The sequence below is a fragment of the Podarcis tiliguerta genome, assembly GCF_965153285.1.
Source record: "Podarcis tiliguerta genome assembly, chromosome: 2".
Classification (NCBI taxonomy): Eukaryota; Metazoa; Chordata; class Lepidosauria; order Squamata; family Lacertidae; genus Podarcis; species Podarcis tiliguerta.
The window spans coordinates 69833391-69856427 of record NC_139535.1 but is presented as its reverse complement, the minus strand read 5'-3'; the positions used below and the strand labels follow the sequence as shown (position 1 = coordinate 69856427).

Here is a 23037-nt window from a genome sequence, read left to right as displayed (position 1 = left end):
TAGCAAGACAGGTGTGTTTTCCAAGAGCACACCCCCACTATCCCTCTAGATAGCCAGTCATTTACAGTACACTGTGCAGCCCATTTACTGTTATTATTATTTAAATATACATCCTACTCTTCCTCCAGGAAACTCACAGCAGCAGCTCCCAGGAAGTTCTTAACCCAGGCATTCAATGAGCCGAGGCCTTCTTAGCTTTAATGTAACATGGGCATTAAACATCAAAGCCAACACCTTAAAGTGTGATCAAGGAGCCAATGGATAGTCTGTTCATGTGTGGTACTTCACTATAATCAAGGACTGAGCCACCATATCCTGCAATATCTGAAATTTCTAGACAGTCCTATGGGCAGTATGTTGCAGTAGCCAATGTTACTAGTAAGCCTCATTTTTTTTATCTCAGTTAATTTTTATTTTTAATCTAAAATTAAGGCTTTATCCTACTGAGAGTGATCCATAATGTCTTGAGCAGGGGGTAATAATGAAGATTAAGCATGTTTAAATTTAAATAGCATATTTCAACATATTCATTAAATTAACAGAACAAAATTAAGCATAGCTTACATTGTTTTGCAATTATTACATGTAAATGAATAATTAGCTTTTCTAGGAATAGTTTGATAGAAGCAGGCTGTGGTGGTAGAGAAAAGGCTGTTTTGTTGTTTTCTCCCAGTGTTGTGAGCTTCAAAATTAGAATCATATATAGAGATTCAAACAATGCATCAAGAATGTACAACAAGCAATATAATGTTCATGACAGAGAGAAACCCCCAAAAGCAAGAAATTATAAATAAAACTAAAGCAAGCATAATAAAGTTATATTGTGGGGAGCAAAACAATGGAAAATACTATATTGAAAATGCTCTTGGTTGTCTTACGCCAAATCAGAAGACTATTTTATTTTATTATCTTTATGACTTTGCCAGCCTTCTCTTGTCCTAATCAATTTGGTCAGTTTCATCATTTTGTCAGTGTGCTGTACTTTCATCAGCCAACCCCCAATTAGTTGTGGGAAGTTTGCACTTTCCTCATTTGTCAATGCTGACTTGTTTGTGGTGAATTCCAATCCATAGATTGGATATTCCCCATGAAAATAACATCAAAAGGTCAAAAGGGACCCAAATATCCCTGAAGAACATCTGCATGAACAGGAGACCATGTAAGCATCTCACCTATGTGTTTGGGTGATTTCAATGAGAGTTGGGTTTACACAAGTGTCAGTGGGAGAGCATCTAAAAGACAGTTGTTTTTTAAAGAAGAACTGGACAGTGTGTTTCATGTCAGATAGAGAATCAAAGATGGCTGGTGGGGGAACTGACACTGTTAGTCCCCTGTACCAACTTGAGCCCCCAGTGATGCCCCCCACCCATTCCAGTTTCATCTTCTTGAAGTGCTACAGCCAGCAACCACACCTTCCCCCCTGGATAGCCTTACCTTGTAGCAATGGTGGTGTAATAAAATGGGAACAAAGTGGACAAGCCAAAGTGCCTTGGCTCCCATCCCATGACTGCACTACTGCTGATGTTAGGGAGAGGATAATTGGTGTCTCTAGTGCTGCCAGGCACCTGAAGAGGTGGCAGATCTCAGTGGCGATACCAGAAGGGTATGTCACTCCCTTTGAGCCATGGAGGGGTGTGTGGGCCCCTGCAGCTGCCCAGGTATGTCAGGTGTGATGCTGGACTTGCTAACAATACATATACCTTCTGGGATGGGTCATTCATGCACACAGCCATCAAATGAGGGACATGCTAGTGTGAATCAGACCATAAGGCCTGGCAGCAGGACATGGGATTGACTTCATTCAAAAACATGCATTTGAGCCGATGTAAGGAAGCATTAATGTTCCTTACATTAGGAACAGTGTTAATTCTTTGGTGTCCGTTCACATATGTAAGTCATATACTGCTTATGCAGTCAAGTGACAAACATGGATGTATGAACCTGCTTCCAGAGAGAATCTGCAATATGGGGCCAAAGTGATGCAGCTCCATTCCATAAAAACAAATGTGGGTATAGATCTGAATAAAGCTACTTTTATCATTTGATAACCAACAACATGTCTTCTTTCCTTGTAACAACATCATTTGTGGTGGTGGTGGTGGTAATTAGTTCGGCCATTTTGCTGGATTACTGCTGTAAGCCTTGAAGTGAAAATCTCCATATGTCATCATTTATTGCCCAAACCATTCACTATTTATTTTATTCCTAAAGCATGTTAACTGTGATGTATCTAACCAATTTATTCTTATCACAGAGAGAAAACAATTAGAGCTAATTAGACCAAGTTATTCAAGTCATCAAGACTCATCAGATTAAAAAAAAAAGAGGTCTTCAACTGCTGTGAGCTTATTACAAGCTGAGAGTTAATATACTGAGCAACATAAAGGGAAACAAGAATATCAGCAATCAAATGCAGAGGTATTTAGCAGAGCTGACAGTAGTATTTACCAAAGGTAGAGTAATGATAAATTACACGGAACATTGTTTGGTGGAGCATTTGTTCACTGAACATTCACACAATTTAGGAACACAAAATGTTACTGTTTTTATTGACAGACACCTTAAAGTTAGTTTTGAAGTCACTGATTTTGTAATAGAATCTGAATTGAAATTTTTACATGGAAGTCAGTAAGGCACTGAAGTGTTGAAAATGCATTTGAAAACATGTTTTCTTTGCCTAATAACAATGCTGTTAAACTCACAGTATACTTTTCATAATAAAGGTGCAGAAACCATTTAGCAGATCATATTTTAAAGTTTCTGGCACTTATGCCACCAATTTACTAGGATATGATTTTTTTTTATGGAGTGCAATTGGTGACAGTTACAGCTGAAACCCTACAATCAGCATTCAGTTGGCTGAGGGCTCGTAGGATGTGGCATAAAATGCTGTCCTGCCAGTGGGGAAGCACTTACAGTGACAGGACACAGGACACAGGCACAGTACACCTGCAGAAAGCTCCTCATGTGTAGATGTACTGCCAGCAATGGAGGCCAAAAGAGGATGCTCTGCTAGACCCAAAGGTTCCTAATTCTCCTCATTCTTCTGTTATGTTTCCAGATAGGACGTGAGGGTACAGCCACTCTGGAGTCTCCCCATCACCCCCCCCCCACACTGCTCTGCCCAGCTGCAACCCTTTCTACGAGTCCCTGGAAGTAAGCTTTTTGAACAAAGTCATACTTTTACTTCCAAGTAAACACACAAAGATGGCCCAGTTTGAGAAGGTACCAAATTATCATCTTGAAATCCTGTGTTTCAAGGGGTACTTGTCTATATAGCCATATGCCTGAGTTTTCTTTGTTTCAGATGTTTCCGAACAGTTCCTTATCAGCTTGTCTTTAAGACATTTGTCCTTAGCGGTTGAAAGAGAGAAGGGAGGAGGGTGAGAAAAGAGGCGGCGGCGGGGGGGGGGGTGGATTGTTCAGAATGTGACTGGATGATATGGGTAAAGAACTCTTTAAGAATTAATTAAATCTATTCTTCTTGGACAAAGCGGGGAATGTAAAGCATGGTCACCATTCTAAGCCAAGTGTAACTCTTGGTTTCACTTCCTAGTCCTCTCTCTATTCTTCCTTTTTGATTGAGATGTATAAATATGGACTATTTTATTCATGATGTGGGACAGTTTCTTTTCTTCCACTTCCATGGGAAAGGATGTCCCAGAGAACTTTGCATTCATTCTTTTTTTTGTTCATTGTTGTTGCTGTCTCTGAAATGAAATCACTCACATCCTGAAGATATTGTGCTAAAGGGGAAAGAGAATTGCCACAACCATTTCCACATTTAGAAAATTTTGGCCAGGGCCCAATAGTCCTACTCCCTCTGAGTGAGGAATATTGGGACACTGTTAGATGCAGTTTATTGAAAAGCCTCATTTCATGCAGTGACACGTATTGATCCAGGAAGATCCATCAGGTGAAATGTCCAGAATAGAGACTGTTATGGAATTTCCTAAAATGCCTTTGTAGACTACCTACCATCCATTCTGTCCCAGATCAATACATATTATGCTTTTAAAAAATAAATCCTGTATATGCTCATTGCCCTTCTTTCCATAATGTAATCCGTTCTTTCATGCTTTCCCCAAGATTTATAGTCACTAAATTTGAACACACAAAAGTTTGATAAGGGAGAGAGGTCCTGTGGTGGTGAAACTTCATATTTTCATTTTTATTCTGGGGAAAAAAAGGGAGGAGGAATGAGAGATATTGGATTAGCTTCAGAAGAACCATCCCCACCATCATAGGTTCATTTATGTCCACATCAGCAAGTTTCTGAAAAAGAGAGAGGCAAAATAGCCTTTCTGGTTCCTGTATATTCCTACGCTGCTGTTTGTGTGCAGCACACATATGCAAAGGTTAGTGCAAGATTGATTTGTTGCGAGTACACATGGCAGCTTACCATGTTATATAGTGCCACTGTATTCTGTTCTGGTCAGACCTCACCTGGAGTACTGTGTCCAGTTCTGGGCACCACAGTTCAAGAAGGACACTGACAAACTGGAACGTGTCCAGAGGAGGGCAACCAAAATGGTCAAAGGCCTGGAAACGATGCCTTATGAGGAACGGCTAAGGGAGCTGGGCATGTTTAGCCTGGAGAAGAGGAGGTTAAGGGGTGATATGATAGCCATGTTCAAATATATAAAAGGATGTCACATAGAGGAGGGAGAAAGGTTGTTTTCTGCTGCTCCAGAGAAGCGGACACGGAGCAATGGATCCAAACTACAAGAAAGAAGATTCCACCTAAACATTAGGAAGAACTTCCTGACAGTAAGAGCTGTTCGACAGTGGGATTTGCTGCCAAGGAGTGTGGTGGAGTCTCCTTCTTTGGAGGTCTTTAAGCTTGACAACCATATGTCAGGAGTGCTCTGGTGGTGTTCCCTGCTTGGCAGGGGGTTGGACTTGATGGCCCTTGTGGTCTCTTCCAACTCTATGATTCTATGTTAATCAACAGAGTTGAGCACTTCCATGTGGCTTCTCTCTGCTGTAAACAAGTTAAACAAACAAACAAACAAACAAACAAACAAACAAACAAACGGATTAAATGTCAAAGCCTCAAAGTAGTGAATGGCATGGTTGGGCTTGTGACTTTTGTTCATGAATGCTGTCTAGAAGGTGACTTTGTGCTCACACCTCATTTTTGTTCCAAATCTGCTTTTTATTTTAATCTTACACATCACCTTGGAGAACTTTGGCTTTTCAAAATTGCAATTTGGAGGCAGGTGGAGCGCGTCTACCAGCTTTGGCAATATAAGGAATATCAGGTCAGCTGAAATGAGTTCAAGGCTCTTGCATCTTCCTACGCTCTGATGAATAAAACATAGCGATTAAAGGCTGACTCCAACTCCCACTGAAGCCAGTGGGAATGTTCTGATTGATTTCAACTGACACGAAGTAGAACAAACCCTGGATGTGCCAACAATAGAAGATGCAGGGTAGTGTTCATCCAAGTTAAAGTAGCTCAGAGTGAGCCCCAAAGAAAGCCAACCCGTGTCAATTTTCAGAGCCAGACAATGGAGCTAAATTAAACATCCTTCGTGTATGCCAGACCTCTGTAACCCCAGAGAGAGTGCCCGTGGGGCTGATTCACTATATTTCCAGTTTTGAATATAACATCCCTCAGCCCAGATTTCAGTTGCTTATATTAAGTTCATTTCTGTGATCCATGTGTAGCAATGCATATAAATAAAAATGCAGTGGTACCTCGGGTTACATACGCTTCAGGTTACAGACGCTTCAGCTTACAGACTCCGCTAACCCAGAAATAGTACCTCGGGTTAAGAACTTTGCTTCAGGATGAGAACAGAAATCGTGCTCCAGTGGCGCGGCAGCAGCAGGAGGCTCCATTAGCTAAAGTGGTGCTTCAGGTTAAGAACAGTTTCAGGTTAAGAACAGACCTCCAGAACGAATTAAGTTCTTAACCCGAGGTACCACTGCAATGGAAAGGAGGTGCCATGTATAATTATGATGGGTGTATTTCTCTCTCGCTCAACCTTCAGAAGTTACTGTATTTAACCAGCCTCGCCTCCTGTTACATAAGATTGTCCATACTAGTTCCAGAAATATCTCCTGTCCCTTTACTTGCTTCTTCCATCAGAATTTTCTTTAGGAGGTCTGTCTGAGGCCATTTACTTTTCTAAGCATCAGTGTGTCAGCCAGTTTTTAACACATGGGCATTTTCACTTGTCATCTGCCAGGAACTCAATGCAGAAATAGTCTAGTTCTGTGGCAACCAGATACTTGACCCTTAATAGCGTTCTCTAACACACGCTGCAACACTGAGACCATATAACTGTTCCAACCAGTGTTTGGAATAGTTACCAAAATGTGCATGTATATATCGGATGTCCTGTGAGCTTCCCCCCATCAAAAAAAAGAAGGAAAGGATAAGAGGAAGTACATTTATTTGTTGGTTGAAAACAGTAAAACAGCACTAAATAATCTATATAAGATAAAATCCCAAAACAATGCTTTGGAAGAGTACTGGGCATATACAGAAACACGTGCAAATGCAGGAATGTCCAACCTGGTATCTCCAGATACTGTTAGACTACAAAAGCCGTCATCCCTGATCACTGACCATGCTGCATGGTGAGGGTGGGAATTGGAGTCCACAAGATCTAGAGGATGCCACCTGGGCTACCTCTGTTCTGAGGCATATGTGACAAAATAAATGTGAAGGAGAGGGGAAAGCCATATACATGAGGCCACACCTATATGATTCTTCTACAAACTGGGTCCTGGTTTGAGAAATATATGGCTCATAGCCAGGACAAAGATATGGGGATCCTTGCAAACACAGAAATACCTCAGGTTAAGAACTTAATTCGTTCTGGAGGTCGTTCTTAACCTGAAACTGTTCTTAACCTGAGGTACCACTTTAGCTAATGGGGCCTCCCACTGCCGCCGTGCCGCCGGAGCACGATTTCTGTTCTCATCCTGAAGCAAAGTTCTTAACCCGAGGTACCATTTCTGGGTTAGCAGAGTCAGTTACCTGAAGCGTCTGTAACCTGAAGCATCTGTAACCCGAGATACCACTGTAATTTTATACCCATTCTGAAAAATGCTCAAAACGGATAACGTCTTAAATCCGGGGATGGGGGACTTGTTGTTCTCCAGGTGTTTTTGGAGTCCCCACTCCCACAAGCCCCAGATAGTGTTGCCATCAGGGATGATGGGAGTTGTAGTCAGTTTACATCTGTTGGGCCACAAATTCCTCATTCCTGCTTTACTTCACAAACGGTGAGGAGGCTGTGGCATTTGTTTCTTTATGACTGGGATTTATAACCCATTTCCCAGCTGAAACTCCCAAATCACTATTTTTTAAGTATGGCATGCATCAAGTAATATATCAGATCATTCATGTTTGATCCAGGTAACTTTGACTTACTTACTTTCTTTCTTTCTTTCTTTCTTTCTTTCTTTCTTTCTTTCTTTCTTTCTTTCTATAGCATGTTAAGGAAGTTTTTCATCCTTTTATCCTGTCAATGTGGAACAAAGTTGTTTAAGGATGCTTGTATTGCACCGTAGTACTATCCAGGTTACTTTTAAGAATATCTGAAAGGGAGCTTACGGAAATTCTGTTATTGTCAGTGAATGGTTGAATATGTGAACATCACCGCACACTCAATTTCTGTGTATGAAATCAGTTTATTTTATGGTCATATTCATTTACAAATCTGTTCATGTTTATAGACAGAAGAAGTGCTAACGTAAAGGGGATCATGCACATGGTTTTCCAGACACTTAGCAATGAAAGAACTCATTATTAAACTGGAATTATGTGACAGACAGTCACTTTCACCTTGATGGTGGACTTCAGTAGCACATTTTCTCTTCATCCCTGCCCACAATGGTGTTCTATCACTGTGTGTGAGAAAAGGGAATACTGCAACAGATATAGGATGGGATTGGTCCTGCTGAGCTTCTGTCAAACCCAGAGGGACAGAGAATCCCTACTATGGTAATCCAGCGACCATAAAAATATTATCAGTGCCTATGGATAGTCTGTCTTTAATACTGATGAGCTGATATTGCATGCAGAGTGCCCAAACCTGCAAAATAATGGTTCCTTTACTTTGGATATCTTTGGATAGCTGTAGTATATTATTATTATTATTATTATTATTATTATTATTATTATTCATATTTCACCTTTTACATATGTTTCAGGGCAATTTAAAGACATGCTATAAAAACAGCCAAAAATAGTTTTACTTTTTTTTTCATCACCCCCACCCCTGAAAATAAGCTTAAAAGCAGTACAAAACAAACAGCTACAGCATAGATCTTTTCATCCAGCTGGAAAAGCTTATCGAAACAAAAATGTCTTCAATTGTTTCCGGTAAATACAGATAGCAGGTGCCTATTTTATCTCAACAGGAATGCTGTTCCACAGAACATGTTGTTGGTATTTCACTTCCAGAAAACCCTGCACCTTATAGTTTTGCTCAGAACCCGTGCTAGACACTGTGCTTCTTCACAAAGACATGCAGTGAAGCTAACAGCCCTTCTGGCTCTATCTCTGAGATAACAGGAGCACTAAAGGTCACTGAGGATTAAGAAATTGTTAAGGATTAAGTGCCTATTACCTCTCCTTGTCCGTGTCTACACACCAGCTGGGATGGTGTGACAGATGTGCTACTTAGATACACTCCTCCTCCAAAGCCTAATGATTTCAGCCTCAAAGGCCTGATGCCACCATCAGATTCCTGGTGGCTCTAAAGATCCAGAGGTGTCATCATAAAAAGAATAAGGTGGATAAAGAACAAGGTAGATAAGAGGGGCAAAGATAGAGTCCATGTGGTATAGAGGTTAGAACCTTGCACTACAGCCTGGGGGACCAGGGCTTCATTCCCCACTCAGCTATGAAGTTCACTGAGTGACCATGGGCCAGTCACCATCTCTCAGCCTAACCTTTGTCACAAGGTTGAGGTGAAAATAAAAATGGGGAGGGGGGAGAACCAGGTATGCCATCTTATGCTCCTTGGAATAGAGGTGTGATACCAATGTAACCCATTACTAAAGAACCAAGCGAGCACAGTCTTCCTCACAATGGTGTAGCATGGGTTGCCGGTGCCCAGGGCAAGGCAGGGCAAGTGCCACGTCCCCTGGTGGACTGGACAGCTGGGGTGGAGGCGTGCACCTGCAGGATGTGTGCAGAGCCTGCACAAAGGGTGAACAGAGCCCGCCCCCATCAGACTCCTCACCTGTTGCCTCTGTCCACCTGCCCACTAGATCAATCTGTCTTCCGCTGCTCCGTGCTGGAGCCACAACCCCAGAGAATGAGGCTGCCCTTCTGCCTCTTGCCTCTCTCCCTCCTCATCCAGGCGGAGCCTCTTGCCTCTCCTTGGTTGTTAGTCCTAGTTGCGGCATCCTCCTTGCGGCAATGAGGAGGAGGCACCGCTGCCCGCCCCCCAGCCCCGTGGGCCCGGACAGGGCACAGCTTGGCTTGCCTCCCTACAGTTCTGGCCTCAATGAGGGAGCCTGTCATGGGAGGTGCCTGGTAGTGCCCCCTCAGAAATGTGTACCGGGGGTCACGGCCTCTCTGGCTGCCCCTCCATGCTACGGCGCTGCTTCCCCAACAGAACCAAATGCCAAAGCATCCATTTCTTAACAGGGCAGGCAGGCAATTTTTAGAGTGAGTGTTCCTTTCCTCTGGCACTCTCTATGTAAAATTCCCTTCTAGCATAGTACTACAGGATGTCAGGTCAGGGTTTGCTCCAGAGAGCAATCCTAGGGAGGATACTTGTTTCTGCTTGCAGCTAGTTTCATTCGTAATATGCAGAGAGGGAGAGTCGTTTTCAACAAGGCCTATGTCAGACCAGTGCATGAACATTCATTTTTCTACTTTCTTGTTGAATCGAAGCAAAGGCACTTAGTTTGGGCTGCTGTCAAAAAATAACACAGCTTAATTTTAGGGCTAAGATTGCGATGAATTCTCTCTCTCTCTCTGCAATTTGACTGGATTGTTTTCTGCACCCATCTATGACTTCCACTGGAAACCTAAATAAGCTGTTGGGAAGAGATGGTACTTAAATAGCTCTAATGAAGCAGAGGCTCTAGTTTAAGTTCTTACAATGCAGGTAATTTATACAAAATACTGGCAGCACTTTGGACGCATTAGCTTGATGGGGAGGAAAAGCAGGTCAGTATTCACTTGAAATATGCCTGTTATTAGCAGCACTTCTCAGCGTCTCTGCAAGGCATAATTTAAAAACAATTTTTTTTCTGAATTGCACCATCTGGAAGGGGGAAAAATCAATAATATATTTACATGTGGCTCAGCAGCTCCAACTGACTATAACTTGAGTATATGTAATGTATATTGCTTCGCCATTTGCAGATATGGATCCAGATAACATACTGTCTTGGCACAGGGACAAAATACCAAAACCAGTCTGTATTTGAGTACAGCCACCCAGGGAAGTAGTGAAGCCATCAGCCTCTGTGAAGGGAAAGTTTGCTTCCTGTGTTAATCCCATTGATATCTAGGCAGTGGTGGAGGAGGGTCAATGCTTGAAGCGAGGATAGCAACAAGAACACCCTCAGATCCAGTAGTGAAAAATCAGGAATAGGGAAGAGCAGATCTGTCAATGTAGGCTTCTCTCTAGTTCACATTTTTCCAATCTTAAATTCAGTTCTCCACATTGCCATTCCATTTGTTTGTTTGTTTTAAAAAAACTCACGAAAATTCACCAGCATTTTCATGCCATTTTCTACTAATATACATGCCTGTATGCAATTTTGCCTTATACGTTTTTGCAAACAATCTCCTCCAATAGAAGACATTTTCATGTTATTGTCATCAATATATGCTTCATGTTATTTTTGCACACTTTACCCTGCTATGTGCATTTCGATTATTTGGATGAAGAACTCATCACTAAATTGGCAGAAGTGTGCATTTTGAAGGATGGCCGTGGGCTTGTCCACCCTGCAGCTGTTTGTGTTCCCATTTAATTTGCATTGTCCACATAAAATTACCTTCAAATAACAGTCCCCTGTAAATTCAGGTTTATTCAATTTGGGGATAATCTGATAAATTGAGGTAAATCAGGCTCCAAACAGCTTTGCCAGACTTTCCTTCTCTCTCTTTTTTTGTTGTTGGAGAAGGCAGAAAAGTGGGGTAATGATTGTCATACACATCCCATTTACAAGTGAAGCAGTTTGGGGGGCTGAAATTGTCCCTTCTGGGTTTCTTACATTAATTTTGTTCCTCCTCCTTCCCATGCATGCTTCAAGAGATGACAAGAAGCAGGGAAAGTGTATTACATAGACTGCTGCCTAAGGGGCAAGGTAAGTTGTTGCTCAGTGCTTCCTCTCCACTCTTATGCCATTTCCACATATCTCTTCAGAGTTCCCCACAAAGAGGGATTGACTATTGAACCGTTCTGAGAATTGTAGCTCTGTGAGGGGAACAGGGGTCTCCTAACAACTCCCAGCACTTTTAACAAACTACACTGGGAAAGGGGCGGTGGTCATTATTGAGTTGGGTTTGTTTTAAGTACTTGTGTTTTTATCTTTTAGTTTATTCTTAGAACTGCCCTGAGCCCTTGTGATGAAGGGTGATCTCTCTCTCTCTCATCTATCATCTATCTATCTATCTATCTATCTATCTATCTATCTATCTATCATCTATCTATATCTATCATCTATCTATCATCTATCATCTATCTATCTATCATCTATCTATCTATCTATCTATCATCTATCTATCATCTATCATCTATCATCTATCTATCTATCATCTATCTATCTATCTATCTATCATCTATCTATCTATCTATCTATCTATCTATATCTATCATCTATCTATCTATCATCTATCATCTCCCAGGATTCCTTGGGGGAAGCCATGACTGTTCAAAGTGGTATGAAACTGCTTTAAATGTATAGTGCAGATGAGGCCTAAGTTTTACTCAGAGTAAACCCACTGAAATTAAGTTAGTCATGCTCATTAATTTCAATGAGTCTGTTCTGAATATGACCAACAATGAATACAATCCAAACTTATCTTTGTAAAAAAATATATATACTACAATAACTTAAAATGTATCAGCATATGTCACTGAAAATATATGTAACAAAAGCAAATTAAAAATGGAATCCAAAAATGAGACAGCCCCTACTCAAACCTGCCTTCAGGCAGATGTCTTTCATAATCCTATTAGCCAAGGTCCTTCAATAAGAGATGTCATGGACCAGTCCTGGCATCTTGCCCCAGTGCAAAGGAGGTGCTCTTGGCCTCTCCATACAGATGTTGCCTACTTCCCACAAGGCAGCCTGAACCAATTACCATATTTTTCGCTCTATAAGACGCACCAGACCACAAGACGCACCTAGTTTTTGGAGGAGGAAAACAAGAAAAAAAATATTCTGAATCTCAGAAGCCAGAACAGCAAGAGGGATCGCTGCGCAGTGAAAGCAGCAATCCCTCTTGCTGTTCTGGCTTCTGGGATAGCTGCGCAGCCTGCATTCGCTCCATAAGACGCACACACATTTCCCCTTACTTTTTAGGAGGGAAAAAGTGAGTCTTATAGAGCAAAAAATACGGTACTTTCTGAGCTGGAACCAATTACCTTCTGAGAGACCTCACCATTCAACAAAGCAACCACAGCATATAGATGCTCACAAAACCCAAAGCAAAATAGCATAAGCTACTTGAGACCGTCTTGCCCAAGACTTCCCAGCATGTGTCATGGCTAAGTGTTGATCTGAAAGTATTGCATACAAAGTCAGTCCTCTGCCTTTGTACCCTGTTTTCCCATTTCTGTGTTTTGCTTCCCATTTATTTTCTTTCTACTTCAAGACTCATAACCCTTGGAAAGCACGGGGAATTGTTTTCTTGCTCTCCATCAACTGACAAGCTGTATTCACGGTTGATTATATTATGATACATTCACTCTTTACAAGCAGTGATTCAGTAGACTCCAAACCCTATTGACAGTTGCCATAGTGAACATATTAATAAGCATCGTCAAGGAGCTATTGCAGTCCTGCATCGGTGCTAATGGTAACAGAAATGTGGAGAGCACATGGGGATCGGGAAAACCATAACCCTTTAAAGCTGGTTTTCTACCACCAATCAGTTTTTGCTTCGGCATCTGTGCTGGGATGTTTTGTACGGTCCCATTTATTATGTTGTCAAATGCTGAAAGCGGCTGAAAAACTGGGAGACGTGCAATCTGATGTCTGCGGAGAAGAGAGGAGTTTGACAGGTTTGTAATAGGGGGAACGTTGGGCTATAACAAGCCAGCAGAGTAGTAGTTGAAAGGTTGGCTGTGCCTTGGCATGGCATTTCTTCATGAGTTGGGAAAGAGGAAATGCAGCAGTTGCAGAACTTAGTTGTTATGTAGCTAAGAAGCTTTGACAGGCCAATGACAGATTAAATCATCGAGAGGACATTTTTATGAGAGGCCTCCAGATGGCAGAAGTAATGCATTGTTGTATGTCTTAGATTCATGGCTCTGCTAGAGCTATTCTCTCCCCCCCTGCCTCCCCCCCCCCTTCATTAACAAGATATGTTTTCCTTTCTCTGCAATAAGACTTATAACAAGTTTAAAGAAAAAGGGGTTTGGAAAGAAACCTGAGAAACCAACTCTCAATAATGCTGGGCAACTGGGATTTTCAAACCACATTCCATTGTACACAGCTTGAATTTCTTTCTTTCCTTTCCTTTCTTTCTTTCTTTGGACATATTTCTTACCTTCTGCAATAAATCTGCTTTAATTAATACCAATTTTCCCTGTAAATATTAGGCAAAAACTCAGGTGATCTCTAAAGCCTCATTTGACTCTGAATTTCTCCAGAACTGTGCACTCAGTAAGAAGTTCTGTTTTCCACTCTGCAGCAATCTATTTTCTCCTCTTCTCTCTGCTGATACATCCCATTTTCTTGTCATAGGAGAAATCGCTGTTGTATAATCTTTCCCAACAAGGAGCACATATCTTGTTTGAGCCTGATTACGCTGAAACGTTGAGACTGGCTTCTTTCTCCACTCAAGTGCTGAGCTGAAACTGCAGCTGTTCAGCATCTGGTTGCTACTTTGGAACAATATTGTGAATTCTAAGGGTGCTTGAAGATGTCATTTCAGTTCTACCTGTAATAAAATATATTAGGAGGGAAATGTGTCTTCTGCATAACACTGCTATGATCAATATGTAAAAGCCAGAAGGACATGGTGAGAACAGCCACATATTTTTTTTTAACTTTTGCCCCCCCCCCATTCAGCAGCTGTTTATATGGTGAGCCGGGGCCACGGAGTCCCCATCCTGAAATTGACATTGCTGCTGCTTACCTGAATGAGCCTGGGCAATGGCGAGGTGAAGGCCACAACGTTGCACCAATGGGAGTACTGCTGCCCATCTGGTGCTCTGGCCTAGTTGTCAGTACAACCTTGCTGCTGCCCCTCCTCAGCATCACCCGGCTAAGCAGTGGTGATGTTCAGAGCGAAGCTCAATGCTTCCACAGTGCCACATATGCCACTGCTGCAAGTCAACCAATTGCCAAAGGAATGTACGTGTTAGGCTTTGGGGATTCGGATCCCTCACCCGGTGGCAGTAAATAAGCAAATCAAACGAAAGGAGCATTCTTACCAGATAAGTTATTTAATAATCACAGCGAGAGACAAAGGAATGCATATCTCTCTAAAAACGGTGTTGCTCCCAGTAAAGGTTCACCCCCTCCGTCCCCATTAACTTGCATCACTCCTGCATCGGGTAATCTGAGCTTGTTGCCAATGCATTTTCTGTTCTATCACTTTCAAAGCCCCTCTAGTCTTAGGTGAAGGGGGGGGGGGGTCAGGAATGCTGTCCAAGGAGACTGAATCTGCCAGCTCTCTCTCTCTCTCCTGGTGTTTCCTCTTCTAGCTGTTCCTCACCCAGTTTTTCCCCTCTGGACTATGCCCCTCGGCAAACCACTGTTCTAAATCAATACTGTACTGTCCTCCTGCCTTGGGAATGTTTAGAAAAGGGGGGGGGTGCTCCCACCATTCCTCCTCAGTCCAGTCCCTGACAGGACATCACAGTCAAAATGACTAAAAATGTGGAAAAGTACAGATAGTAATACAAATCTAAAAAAAAATCACAGCATATTAAAACAGCACACAAAGCATCTAATTCAGCCACAGACGAAACAGTGTAAATTAGTAAATAAAACAGGATTTTGTGAGGTGTGAGTTTTATGGAGAATGTGGTGCAGGGTGAAAGGGTCAACCACCCACTCTGCCTGCTGTTGTCCCAATTCTGACTGAGCTCTCCGCATGGCTGTGTTTAAAACAAAAACAAAAACCCCCCAGACATGCTAAATGTGTTTGTATGTAACATGTAGTTTGTCCCTCGGTCTGCCAGACTACGTTGACTCCAGAGTACAACCACCCCATGGGAACAGTAGAAAGATTCTTTCAAATTCCCAAATACTAACAAAATAAATCATTCTTCACTGCACCAGACCTCATCTATAAAGATGCCAGTAGTTATAGAGAACAAATATCTGGCTAATGTTCTGACATGCTTGGGTAACCATAAGGAATTTGGGTGAAACTCCCAAGCAAAAAAGAATTTTAACTCTGTTTATAGGGTTGGCATGGCTGTAGAGAGACACAAGGGCACCTAAACAAGAGTGGTTTCTGTCCTGATTGTGCAGCACCTCATGTTGTCCGGGGACAAAGATGTGAGAATTTTACCCCAGATCTTACCTTTTACTTTCTCACCTGTGCATGCACTCTGAACATATAGCCATCTCTGCAATAACATCTTTAAGAAAGAGTTTATGCCACCCCTGTTTATACACAGCTAAAGGAGATTTATTTTGCGAGGATTTGGAAATTCAGAAGAGTCTACAACTTTCCCATGGGATAGTTGTAGTCTGGATGAACATACAGTGGTACCTCAAGTTACAAACACCTCAGGTTACAAATGCTTCAGGTTACAAACTCCGCTAACCTGGAAGAGTTACCTCGAATTGAGAACTTTGTCCCAGGATGAGAACGGAAATCGTGTGCCAGTGGCGCAGTGGCAACAAGAGGCCCCATTAGAAAAAGCACACCTCTAGTTAAGAACAGTTTCAGTTTAAGAACAGACCTCTGGAACGAATTAAGTTCGTAACTAGAGGTACCACTGTAGTTTGATAGGCTGAGAAGACTGTGGAGTAGGGAAGTCTGGAATTTGTAATTCTGTGCTACAAAGCCTGTATAATATTTACTTCTTATCTCACTGTGCCTCCCACCCAAACCTCAATAAGAACATTAGTTTGCCTGTTTGTTAGATTTGTAATTGGCAATAAAAGAAGACACATTTATTATTCTACACCATCATGCTCACGTCAAATGCTATGGGAAGGCTCTCCTGCACGGCTGAAGGCAAAAGAAATTCCAAAAACAAGTTGTTCGTAGCATTTATATGGCAAAACAACACTAGTGACTACAGGCAGAGAGCAAACAGCATCCATTCCTGGGAATTATAGCCAATCCTGCAGATTTGATAGCCATTGAATGTACTTGTCTATTTCATATTTTGGAAACGGAGAGAGCACAGAGCATGGCTTTTCAGATCTCTCTTATAGATAGCTTTGTGACTGCATGTTGTTGAGCATCTTTGTCAGTCAGAGCAGCCATGAGGATTTGTGGGAGAAGATTTGAAATGCCTCTCTCAATGTTCCTGGAACATCATTTCTGTTTTCTTGTCAGGGATTTCCATTTGGCTGGAATTGTAGATAAACTTGAGGTGAACAAAGGAAGGATTTGGCAGAGACTAAATCCAGCTTTACCTTTTGCTGCCTTTCTGCACATTTTTTTTTTTTAAAAAAATATCTAGCTATTAATATGAAATGGACCATTATTACCCGTTTCTTAGAATCTGGAGACTATTAACTTAGTGTTAAACGGAGGAAGAAAGCATGTCACATGTACATTTTCACAAAAGGCATGCTTAACGAAGTGAGCAAAACTGAAATGTGTTAGCATTCAACCCTTGTTTTACATCTGACTGCCACACAAATTGCAAGTTGGGATGGTGGAAGAACTAGGCATCCAAAGTAAAGATGAATTTGTTTTTGCTTTCAAAAATATGTACTGCTGAATGTCATACAGCAAGTATTTAAAAAGTTGGCACCAGTTGCTTTGTATTTTGGTCAACATTCTTAACTCCCTATTTTATGCCATATTTAACTATATAAGTGATATGTGGTGAGCCATCCCCATTCATTAATGTGGCCTGTTGTCACTGTTGCAGCTCTAAATTGGCAACTCAGGTAGCCAGGCTAGGATATACAGTGGTACCTTGGGTTAAGAACTTAATTCATTCTAGAGGTCCGTTCTTAACCTGAAACTGTTCTGAACCTGAGGTACCACTTTAGCTAATGGGGCCTCCCCCTGCCGCTACGCGATTTCTGTTCTCATCCTGAAGCAAAGTTCTTAACCTGAGGTACTATTTCTGGGTTAGCGGAGTCTGTAACCTGAAGTGTCTGTAACCTGAAGTGTCTGTAACCCGAGGTACCACTGTACAGTAGGTGGATATATCTTTAGGAAGCCCACTTCCTGTCCCTCCTTCTGTGAAGGGAGGGAAGCGAGTGGGCTTTGTCTGCCATCTTCTAAGCTTTGTTGTTCTGGCTGAAAATGTATTGTAGGATGGCACAACTGTAAATGCAATAACAGCATCGTGTACCAGTTGCCTTGTCACGGCTAAAATGGCCGCTGTTTCTTTAATGCGAATAAAGCTGGGTCAGCATGACTCAGCGGTCTGCACCAAGTTGTGTATATAAGTAAGAAATGTTAGTTTGTGCTGTGGCTGGTGTTTGGGTTGGTTGGTTGGTGCTGGTGTGTATAGTTATTCAGTCGTGTTTTGCACAAGGACTTTTAAGAATAAAACTCTGCAAGGATATTCTCGTGGACTCTTTTTGTGCTGACAAGGAGACAAAGGGAGGTCAGAACCCTTTCCTTCTTTTTTTTTGCTTTTTACAAACACTGACATGCCTTCCTTAACCTCAGCTATTTATTATTATTGCAACTCACTGGGAAAACTTCGATTGTAGAAAGAAAGCAAAAACAAGTGCAACTCATCTGAAAATTGACCCTAGGGAGTGACCCTTATAGGCTCAGGATTTTCCTCTTGAGGATATCATGCAGCCCCACATACAGATGTCTGACACAAAAGTGAAACTGTGTATTCTGGTTCACTCACATGGCCTGCTTGTGCTGATGCCTTCTAGGCTCACCTATTAAAGAGTCAGTACACAACAGAAAGCAAAGTTTGGCACTCTACCCAGAAGCTGTTACAATGGGAGTGACACTGTTGTATGACATCTTCCAGTTAAAAGTCAAGAGAGAGAGAGTGCCTCTTCTCCACACTTCTCTGCCTTTCAGCCAACTCTGAGCTGTGCTGCTCAGAAGCTCATACTTGCTCTGAGAAAATAAAAGCCTGTGGATGGGACCAATTCCTGATACTGTACTCATAATTTATTTTAATTTTTTTTTAAAAAAAAATAATCACAGCAATCCCAAAATAAGGTTTCTACATTATTCCCCCACCCCTGCTTCTACAACACAAACACACACACACAGTAGATAGATGACAGATAGATAGATGATGATGATAGCTAGATAGATATAGATTCTCACCACTATATCAAAAAAACAGAAAAATATCAAAGTGCTTTATTGCAATAATACATAAAACATAGAATAAAAAGCATACAAAAAGTTAACTGACACCAACCAACATCAGACATCAATTGTGGGGAGATGTATTCTTAATTGCCTGCATAGCCCTGGCAGAATAGAAAAGTTTTCAGCAGGTGTTTTAAAATTGACACAGAAGGTGCCTGCTGAATTATGTCAATATCCACATTGGTGCACAAGCAAATTTTATGCAAATTCATGCCCTCTTCACAATTACTATTATAGTGGTTGTGTTTCTCCTTTTTTGACTATCGTAAATAGCCACTCTAGATTAGTGTGTCATTAACAGCTACAAAACAGGCAGAAATTCAGATTCCCCAAGGGATCTGAGTAAAAGCCAGATCCAGAAGAATTATTTTGAGTCTTTTAAAAGCACATAGACCTGAAAGTGGATGTGGGGAGGAGTGTCACTCTTCCAACTTCTTCCTTCAGCTTCAGTTCTTTTCAAGAGAGAAACAACCCTTACCACCTGATAGCCAAGGAGGAAATAGGGGGGCACATGCCCCAGAGGCTTTTCAGGCACTGGGCAGAGACTTCAAGGGCATCCTTGCACCCTTAGATGCTATGTTGGTGAATGCAGAATAACTTGCATTTATTTAAATGTTTACTTGCTGGGCAGCTGTGTCATGCCCAGGAGGAATAAAAGTTGTAGCCATTGATAGCAAGTTATTATCTTTTCTACTGCAAATAGTGGGAACCTGATCATGAAACCATAATTAGATTTAAAACAATGGTTTTTATTCTGTACCAGGCAAGAAACATACCCAAGCACAACACTGTAGCATTTCCTCTTGCCATCTCATTTCCAAAATGCTTTGGTCTTTTTGCAGGTAATGAGGAACTCATTACTAGGCTCTCTTGAAAGCTTTCCAGTCACTTTGAAATGATTACATATTACTGAAAGATTACACTCTGCTTTAATATCATTTTAATTGAGGGGCATAGGTCATTATTTTAATAATGGTCTCCCCCCTGTTCTTCAAGATTTCTCTTTACCTGTACAAAACACTTCTACAATGGCCAGCATTCATATAGCATCCTCTAAGAACAGAGCTCTGTCCAAGGCAGCTTGTGATCAAGGGGATATTTTTAGTGGTAGAAGGTGATAATTCACAATGCTATTAGGCACGCAATTTCAGGGCATGTTCATGGCTCACGGGTAACGGAAAAGCACCAGATAGAGGATATTTCTTTGTCTCACACCCAGCAAAAACATCTCCAGAGAGCACTACAGAATGTGAGTTGCACTTCCTTAGCAGATCAGCTGATGGGATTTCGTTGACCATGTTAACATTGAAGGGACGTGCAAGATATAGAATGTGATTTCTTTCCCCCTTGTTCTTTGGAATTCTATATCCAGAAGGGGCTATGTTTCCAGTGAAATGAATGTGTATCTTTATTACTATCTGGGGATTACTGGTTTAAAAAGAAAAGAAAGGGAGGGTGTGCTAAACTCAGATCTTCTGAAGCTTATACAGTGGTACCTCGGGTTAAGTACTTAATTCATTCCAGAGCTCCGTTCTTAAGCTGAAACTGTTCTTAACTTGAAGCACCACTCTAGCTAATGGGGCCTCCAGCTGCCGCCACGCTGCCGGAGCATGATTTCTGTTCTCATCCTGAAGCAAAGTTCTTAACCCGAGGTACTATTTCTGGATTAGTGAAGTCGTATGTAACCCGAGGTACCACTGTATGCCCTTTAATTTCTTGCACAGTATAGATAATTTATCTGAAAATAGTATGGAAGAGAGAGAGAGAGCGAGAGAGAGAGAGAGAGAGAGAGAGAGAGAGAGAGAGAGCACTGTTGACCATTAGGCTAGGGAGAGGCCACATAAGCAGTGAGATTTGGATGAATAAAATGGCTATGAGGCCATTTGAAAACTATGAAATCTTAGGGACATTGAGTGGGGCAGTAGAATCAAAGGGTTTAAAATACTTTGGGAATAAAGGCTCCCTACTATTCTCACGATTTCCCCCCAACTCCCTTTCCTTTCATCCATTAGCCTTTCTTGTGAGATTCCAAATTCAGAGATTTCATCTCCTATTGGAAGTTTCTACTTCCTGTCTTAGTGTACACCGCTGTGCAATTGCTACTCTAGCTGCTAGCTACTACTACACATCACCTCCTGTGCATAGATTAAGGGCATTATTAGTCTTCCACACAAATTACTCTGATACACTCTAGGCCTGGGGCAGGGAGCCTGGTGCCCTCCAGATTTTACTACAGTCCCATTGTCCCAGAGCATTGGCCATACCAGCTGGGGCTGGTGGGAGTTGGAGTCCAACAGAGGTGCCAGCTTCTCCAGACAACTGAGGGGGCCTGACGCAACACCCTAACGTCACGTGTGGCCCTCTGAACCTTGAGGGGCCCTGGCTTCCTAAAAACAACAACCATCAGCGGGACCCAAAGTACTGCCAAAGTTGTGTACTAAAAGTGTTCTGGTGTTTGGTTGAGCCATTTTAATACATTGTTTCCCCATCAGCCAGACTTTCCTCCTGCTGATGTTGCACTATGCAGGGATAGGGATATCATAGCAGAAGGTGAGCCAAAGCTCTGTGCTAACCATCTGCAGCATTGCTACCAGAGGCAGGCTTGGAAGAACCCTGGGGGCATGTTGTGATAGGCCTTATTGAGTAGCCTGCGAGTGCATTTTCAGAACCATTGTTCCCTGTTCTGCAGATATGTGGAGTACCACAAGCTCATGTGGCTGTCAGGAGCCAATGTGAGCTATATACAGTCTAGCCTGTTCCTGCCTTCTTGGGTTTTATGCAACGGTATCTTGCACTATATTTTGGAACTGGACTAGGAGATTATCAATTCAAAGGCATGTCTAGCATTTTTTAGATGTTGGGAATGTCTTGAAGGAACTAGGGCTGCCATACATCCTGGTTTTCCTGGACATACTTGGGATTCCACTCCTGAAAATAGTGTCTGGGGAGAATTTTTGGAACTCAGCAAAATGTCCGTATAGCAGCGGGGGTGATTTCTTGCCGAAATGCTGATTTCTTTCTCAGCGCAGGGCTGGCTCATGCCATCTGCCTCCCTCCCCAGTGCCCTTCGACGTTGTTGTCTCTCTTTCCCTCTCTCCCTTCCTTCCATCCCATCTATCTCTCTCAGCGCAGAGCTGGCTCACGTCAGTTGCCTGATGGCAATGACAGATAATAGTAGTGGGGTGCCCTGATGGTGGTAGTGGTGGGGGTTTCTGGGTTTTTGCTCTTTGGAATATGGCGACCCTAGAAGGAACTCTTGCTACTTCTGAAGATCTGGGAGGTAAGTTTCTTATTAGCTGCTTAAAAAAACTTTTAGCATCTTTTATGAATCTTTTATTCCCTTTTTCAATTTCAATGACATGTCTTTCCTGTATTGGTATCTACAACCACAGCAGGCGCTGTAACTCTCCCAACGGTTTGACTTCACCCCTGAAGGCACCCACTTCCATTATCTCCCAAGACAGGCTGATGCCAACAACATTACTATTACAACATCAATACATTCTTTATGGCAAATTAAACATAAAAGCAAGTTATTTTAATACATACATCTAACAATATATACAGCAAAGGTCTGGCCATTCTGTCCTAGACATTACTAAACACTAAATTCATTTAAATTGTTCTTAAGGGTGCATATTGTCCTATGTTTTATTGTTTTGATATATGCTTCATTTCTTATATGAATCTTTTCAAAGGACTGTTAATTTGTGCCCACCATATCCTAACTAAATTGTTACATTGAATAAGCTGAAGAGAAAATTATATTGACTTATGTGTAAGTTTGACAAATTGAGAAACATTTTTGAGCTTTTTAAAAGATATAATAAATATGTAAAAAGAACTTTGTAATTTTCTTCTTTAAAATATCCAACTACCTGGGAGGAAGTCCCATTAAACTTTATAGGTTAGAAATCTAAGTGGCCATGCATATTAAGGCTCAATTAAAATATTAAGTGTGATTATGAATTGTTTTCTTTGTGGTAGCATCTATAGGAGCAAGCAAACAACTTTTGAGAAACTGCCTGTGCCTTGGAAGTGGTCTTGGGAGCGAAGTCCTACACACACACACACACTCTTATTGTTTTATTTTAGGATGCTGGTTTTGCGAACTGTGTGCTCAGCACCTGGATTCGTACCTGGATTTTTTGATTTTTTTTATGCAGTGAACTAATTTTTTGGTGAAACACATTTATAATCTTTGCTTCTGTGTAAAATCTGCAACCAACCCAGCATCCATAGCAAAGTACACTGTGATCAGTTTCTCTGTGTCTGCCATTTTCTTTTGCCTCCAGCCTATGGTCATGCCATTTGATTTCTCCCTCTGTCTGTGTTTTTTTTTAACTGTTGAAGTGACACCACTGTGAGTCAGC

The 23037-nt window shown here is 41.7% G+C and overlaps 1 long non-coding RNA gene across 1 annotated transcript; it reads left to right on the top strand.

Annotated features, from left to right (window-relative positions):
- Positions 1 to 8178: 8178 nt before the first annotated feature.
- Positions 8179 to 14071, top strand: LOC310671344. The gene is made up of 3 exons (XR_014507969.1): positions 8179 to 8344; positions 11245 to 11298; positions 13906 to 14071. It is a non-coding gene; the product is annotated as an uncharacterized lncRNA (long non-coding RNA).
- Positions 14072 to 23037: the final 8966 nt, after the last annotated feature.